The following is a 6494-nucleotide window of genomic DNA, read 5'->3' as shown; positions in this document are numbered from 1 at the left end:
CAGGACAGCCAGGGCTAAACAGAGAAACCCTGTCTCGAAAAAACAAAACAAAGAAAAAAAGAATATCATCTGCTTTCAAGCTTGATAAACATGAATGAGCCCCAGCAGAGGACCAGAACATCACCAGTGAAGTGCTGGCTTTAGTGCTGCACGCCTTTAATCCTAGCACTGGGAGGTGGACAGGTGGGTGTGCTTACTGCAGTGAGTGGGTTCCAGGCCAGGCAGGGATACAGAGTGAGAACCTGTATCTAAATAAATAAATAAAATCACAGATCTAAAGCATCCCCAGAGACATCTCATGGCTAGAAGCCCTACCTCTTGGCCCTGTCCAGAGTAAAGACATGAAATGCTTCAGACTATAAATAATATGCTGGGTACTTCCGGCAGAAGGCAGTACTTAAGATAACTGCAATAACTACTTGGGGCATTTCCAACCACAAACCTTGCAAGCTGGGAATGCCTCTAAGAAATCTTTTAAATTTTAAGTAGTCGGTCTGAGATCTTCATTGAACTCAAGGACAAGTTGATTGGGGCAGTATCTGAGGCGAATCCTCCACCTACAATTACCTCAGAAATCTCTCTCCCTTGATACTTGTATCTAATCGGCCCCTAAGGAGCAGCTGCAGGCTGTTACCAAGGCCATCCCCACCAGGAAGACCTAAGATAGGATGGCTATACTCAGCATACTTTAACAAACTACAATGGCCTTTTCTTTTTAATCTTTCTCGAAACTACCTCAAGAGACTGTGCAGACATCATCCCCATTTCAGCCACGAGAAAACAGAAACTCAGAAAAATGTGTGTCGGTCAAAGCTGATGTGAATCCAGATCTCCTAGCCAAGCTGAAAGGCTACAAACACCAAGAGTCCCAGAGATCTCTACCAGGATGTTCTGCACCAACCTAGGTTCTAATCCTGGTCCTACGTAACCTGGACAAAGCTTTGAACGTATCTGCCTCCACGGTGCATCAATAAAACAGTGTGGGGTGGGGTGTCCTGGCACACTTTCCAGCCCGGAACTTGGGAGACAGAGGCGGTTATCTTCCGTACCGCCTTCTCTGTGGAATTGGAGGCCAACCAGATCTACACCGTATTTCAGACTTCCACCACACATAGTGAGACCCTCTAAAAATGTAAAATGTTCACAGGCCTGGAGAGATGGCTCAGCACAGTTGAGAGCACTGGCTGTTCTTCCAGAGGACCCAGGTTCAATTCCTAGCGCTCACATGACAGCTAACAAGTGTCTGTACCTCCAGTCTGGGGAGACCTAACGCCCTAACAGACATACATGAAGGCAAAACACCAATACACGTATTTTTTATAATAATAAATATATTATATATATATATATATGCTGGAAAAATAACTCAGCATTTAAGAGGACCTAGATTTGATGCTTAGCACCCACACTGTGGATCACAACTGTCTGTAACTCCAGTTCCAGGGTATTGGAAGCCCTTTTCTGGATTCTTAGGGAACCAGGCATATATCATGCAACATACCCAGGCACATAAAAATTTAAAATAAAAATAAAAATTTAATAAAAGCAAGGGCAGAAATATCTACTTTTTAAGGATGATCAATAAGTCATTACTGACAACCAGAGTGTAAAACCCTCAGTCCCAAGGTGTGACTTAAGTTAAGCTGGCCGTGGAGCAACCTGAGGCAGGCATACACCACCACTTGGAGCTAAAGGACAGAGAAGCTTTACCGCCCTTCTGTTCAACTTCCCGAAGCCCTGAGGGCACGAGATCAAGTACCAACCTCAAGGTCTCAGAAGGAGTCCCAGACTCCATTCCCCAATTCTCCAAAGGCAACCTCTGGAGAGGAAACACACACTTCAGTATCAATTTTTCAGAGTCTACAAGAGCCCCATTCTGCAGTCTCAGAAATCGTCCCCATCCCCACTCGGGGCTCCCTCGATCACAGGGGACAAACCCATCGGACCCGGCTGGGCTACTGCCGGGGGGGGGGGGGGGAGGGACGAATAGTTTCGCCTACTAGGAGCTAACAACTAGACCAGGGTTGGTAATTTTTTTTGGCGGGAGTTTCCTCACATACACAACTGTTCCCACACACTGCCGAGTACCCCCAACAGCCCCCTCCAGGGACGTTCTTGGCGACCCGGGATCCCCACATCGCCCACCTCACCCTGGCCCCCGAATGGGGAGTTTCAACAATTGGACGGAACCCGCCCTGCACGCCACACAAGGGGCTCATGAGACCAGGTAAGACTCCAGACAGGGTCCCTGCCCTTTTAAAGGGACTCCTCTTCCAGTGGGATCTTCACGACACCCCTCGAAGGAGAAAAAACAAAAAATATCTCCCCCAAAAATCCAACTCAGAGGGAACGCGCACCACAGACAGAAGCGGAGTCCGACCCTTACAGAGAAAGCGAGCGCCAGCGAACGGCGGGGGGGAGAGGAGGAGGAGGAGGACGCAGAGATGAGAGCACTCATTGGCCGCCCGACCTGCCCGTCAAGGGAGAACCCGTGCGCCAAGGGCGGCCCCTGAGGGCGGGACTCTGGGCTAGCCGGGCCAATAGGAGAGCACGGGGAGGGCGGGGCATAGCCGTTTGGCTGCCAGGACCGGGGAGAAACAAGATGGCGGGTGCGGGAGGGGGTCCTCGCTTTGCGGCTCCCTCTCGCGCGCTTTCCCCGGCCTCGTCGCCGCCCTCGCTCCGGGGGAGAGCTCGCGCGTCGCCCCCGCGCCCCACCGGGACACCCCCTGTGCGCCCCGGCCGCCCCCTCGCGCGCAGCGCTCGCTCCCCGCCGCCCCCGCTCGCTCCGGCCCCGCCGCCGCCGCCGCCCCCATTTTACCTCAGCCGCCGGCCGGGCCCCTCGGTTCGGGGGCCCCCTGAGCGCGAGCGCGGACGGGCGGGCGGGCCGGACGAGCGAGCGAGAAGCTCCGTGCGCGGCCCGGCTGAGGGAGCGCGGCCTCCTCCCGCTCCGGCCCTCCGCTCCGTCTCCCCCGGCCCGGCCGCCGCTCCCGGGGGAGGAGGGGGAATGGAGCCACCGCCGCCGCCACCGCTGCCGCCCGCCACGGAGCCCGGCCGAGGGGAGGGAGGGATCAGCCCCCAGGCAGGATCCGCCCCTCGGCCTCCCCCCGCCACCTCCACCCCTTCCCTCGCTCCCTCCCCGGCTCGAGCCGCCGCACGCGAAGCGGGAGCGCGAAAGCGCGGGGAGACCGGAGCGGATGCCCCCGCCCGAGCCCGGCGCGGCGGCGGCGGCGGCGGCCGCGGGGAGACGGGCGCGAAGCGGCAGCGCCACCTCCACGGGGCACCGTCCCCGGCTCGGCCTCACGGTGGCGGTGCGGGTGCGGACGCGGCGGGGCCGCTTCACCCCGGGCCTGGCCTGCCGGGGAGCTGATCTAGTCCGGGTTCCCACTCTGAATCCACGGAGCCGTGGCTCACCCCATCCCAGCCAGAGCGCGGGGCCACCCGCCGCCCCCGAGGTGGGAACGCCCGTGCTCCCCACCCACCCGCAAAGCTCGCCCCTGGGCGACCCCCGAGGGCCACACGGTGTGTGGCTTCCCCGAGCGTAGGTGGCTGCGAAGCTGCCAGAGAGTCGCCCCTCCCCAGGCCCCCCGGGCAAAGGTCTAGCGACGTCCACCCATCCCCTCCCCCAGCGCGGACAGCCCGGGAAAGACCGGCGCCTGTGGTGTGTGTGTGCAGGTGAGCCTCTCCTGGCACACACGGCTGCCACAGACCAGACTTTTCCATCTGTGGTTTTTTTAAGTAAACATAAAAGTTTGACAGCCTGCTTTAGCGTGCCTCGTAGTTCGTTTGTCGCTCTAGGCATGGGAAATACTTTTCCCCTTGAATCTGATTTGACCAGGAGTCGGTTAATTTAGTGCACTGACCGCCTTTCTCAAAGGCTGCCTGCCTGTCAAACAGCAACTCCCAGACTTTGAAGTGTACTCAAGCTGGCTTTTGTTCTAATAAAAGAAAAAAATAAATAGAAGAAAAGGTTCCTTTGCCCCTCCACGAGCTCCGTGTACCTATAAATTGGAAAGCTTACCTCTCGTGACAGATCTTAAGCACCAATACTTAATGATGCTTATAAAGGATATATGGATAAACTGCTAGCGAAGATGAAGATGAATGATATATTTTGAAAGAGTTTCCTCTGCACGAACGGCTGGTGAGACTTTCAATTGCTCGATTGGCTCTGGTATCCAGGACCTGGGTGCTAAAGTTGAAATAGTAGAGAATAAACATTTCTCAGGGCCCAAACCTTGTGTTTTTATTTACATTGAAGTATAGGTGTTCAGCATCCTAAGTAAAAAGTCCAGAATTTACCAGTTGAGTGAAGCATGGAAGTTGGGTTTCCTTACAGGAGTGTTTTCTTGATAGATGGTAGTAACGTACTGCAAAAATAACCAATTTTTGAGAAGGAAAGGGCGTGGCTTGTGGAGCCGAGCAATTGCTGTACCCCCACCCCCCAGTGTTTTGAAAGCTTTGAAGCAGAAATGCTGTGAATTAGTCAACTGTTGTAAAGCTTGGGGGAATAATCACAGGAGAGAAGGTGTGGAAAGATTAATTGTGGAAGGGAAGCCCTAGAGGAAGAAAATATTGCAATTACTTTTAGCTTAAAAATGAGGAACGAATAGGAACTTCACATCTTGTTCTTTTACAATGAAATATAAACATTTACATAGGACATGTGTCTCCTGATCTTTTATTCTGCATGGTTGCATGTGAGCATGACCTGATTTGCATGATTGGGAAGGACCTTTAGCCTCTAAAATAGGCAAATAAATACCCTGAGAAGATGTTGCAGCTTGTCCTTGCAGTGATTTAAGAGCCATTGAGAGCACATGCCAGCCTCATCATCGTGTCACCAGCCTTTCCTAGTCATTTTCATAAGACTAGGCTCAACTCATTTTTCTCCCCCCTCTTCACCCTCGCCCTGAAAACGTTAGCGGCGCCCTTATTTTCCTTTTGACACGGGAAATTAGTTTTCTGTAGCATAACCTCACAGATAGCCAGTTCACTGGGATGTAATCTCAGATGCAGCCTGCGACAATTATGTCATTAAAAACAAATTTGGATCAGACGTCCCAGAGGCACTGCATTTAATTCGCCTTAATCTTCAGCTATTTTAAAGAGTTTGAAGTCATCAGTCCCTGGCCTGTCCATTAAGCAGTACTAAATTAAGTTCAACAAAACAAGGACTCTGCCTTTGACTCTAAATATTTGTTTTATTATTTTTCTTATTTTTCATTAAAACTATCATGAGCTCTACCCACGCGTTTAATCCTAGCAGAAGGCAGATCTGAGTTCCAGGCCATCTTGATGTACATAGCAAGTTCCAGGCCAGCCAGGACCACACGGGGAGAGGCTGTCTCAATAAAACAAAACAAAACTTCATAGTGAACATATTCCCTGCCCCCACCCCGTGAGTACTCGAATGCACACACACACCCCAAATTAACCAGACCCGAAGTTCACTGAGATGGTGCACTGACTACTCTAAAGCTATGGGGCTCCAGAGCTTTGGGACTTCACATTTGATTTTACACAATCACCATCAAATATATTTTTCCACTACAAGAAAAAGGGAAAATCCATAAAGGAGCTGAAACTCTTATGAAAAGCAGTTCGCAGTGTCTTTCTGACCCCTCTCCTTCCCGATCACCTAACCTTTAGCCTTTCCTGATCCCCTTGCTGCTCCTTAGCCTATAACCATGGGAATGTGTGTTCACTGAGGAGCACACACTAGGGCAGAGATCAGAGGCTTAGGGAAAACAAATACATCTTTCTCTAAGACCATGGGCTCCCTTAATACACATTCTAAGTCCTTCCAAGCTTCTACAATTTTTACTTCATGTTTTGAATTTATTCATGAATTATATTTATTGTACTCAACAGTGCCCAGGGTGGAGGTCAAAGGGCAACTTCAGGCCTCAGTCGCCTACCTTGTGAGTGTGAAGGCTTTAATTCAAGTCTTCAGGCCTGGGTACCAAGTACCTTTACCCACTGAGCCATCTCACCACCCCACCAAGGCTTGTTTTAAGACTCGGGAGAAACTTTATTAATAAAGGAGAGTGTTTTACTATTTAAAGCTAAAAGATAGGGGGCTGCAGAAATGGCTCCGTGGTTCAGGGCACTGGCTTAACTTCCAAAGGACACAGGTTCAATTCCTAGCACCCACATGGCCACTTACAATTGTCTGTAGCTCCAGGTTCAGAGTATCTGGCCCTCACAGACACAGACAAGGTTTACATAGCATCACTTAGTGTATGTGAGGATCTGCTCATGGGCAGTCAGGGGCAACCAGACCTTGGGAACTAGTATTTAGCATTTAAATACAAGCAGCACCAGACCAACCCCCTACCATAGAGCAAGAAGTTTTGGGGTTTTTCTTTGTTTGTTTTTTTGTTTTTTAGATTTATTTATTTATTATATGTAAGTACACTTTAGCTGTCTTCAGACACTCCAGAAGAGGGTGTCAGGTCTTGTTACGGGTGGTTGTGAGCCACCATGTGGTTGCT

At 51.2% G+C, this 6494-nt stretch overlaps 1 protein-coding gene across 2 annotated transcripts in view; it reads right to left on the bottom strand.

Annotated features, from left to right (window-relative positions):
* Brpf3 (bromodomain and PHD finger containing 3) overlaps positions 1–2973 on the bottom strand; it is a 36197-nt gene extending 33224 nt beyond the window's left edge. For both annotated transcript variants that reach the window (XM_021221261.2, XM_021221262.2), the window contains exon 1: positions 2819–2973. The gene's annotated coding sequence lies outside the window, so the exon portion shown is untranslated. The remainder of the gene's footprint in view (positions 1–2818) is intronic.
* Between the last annotated feature and the right edge of the window lie 3521 nt (positions 2974–6494).

This window comes from Mus pahari, chromosome 21 (assembly GCF_900095145.1).
Source record: "Mus pahari chromosome 21, PAHARI_EIJ_v1.1, whole genome shotgun sequence".
In the NCBI taxonomy this organism is placed as follows: domain Eukaryota; kingdom Metazoa; phylum Chordata; class Mammalia; order Rodentia; family Muridae; genus Mus; species Mus pahari.
Note: the sequence above shows the minus strand (reverse complement) of the source record. Positions and strands in the feature narration are given on the sequence as shown.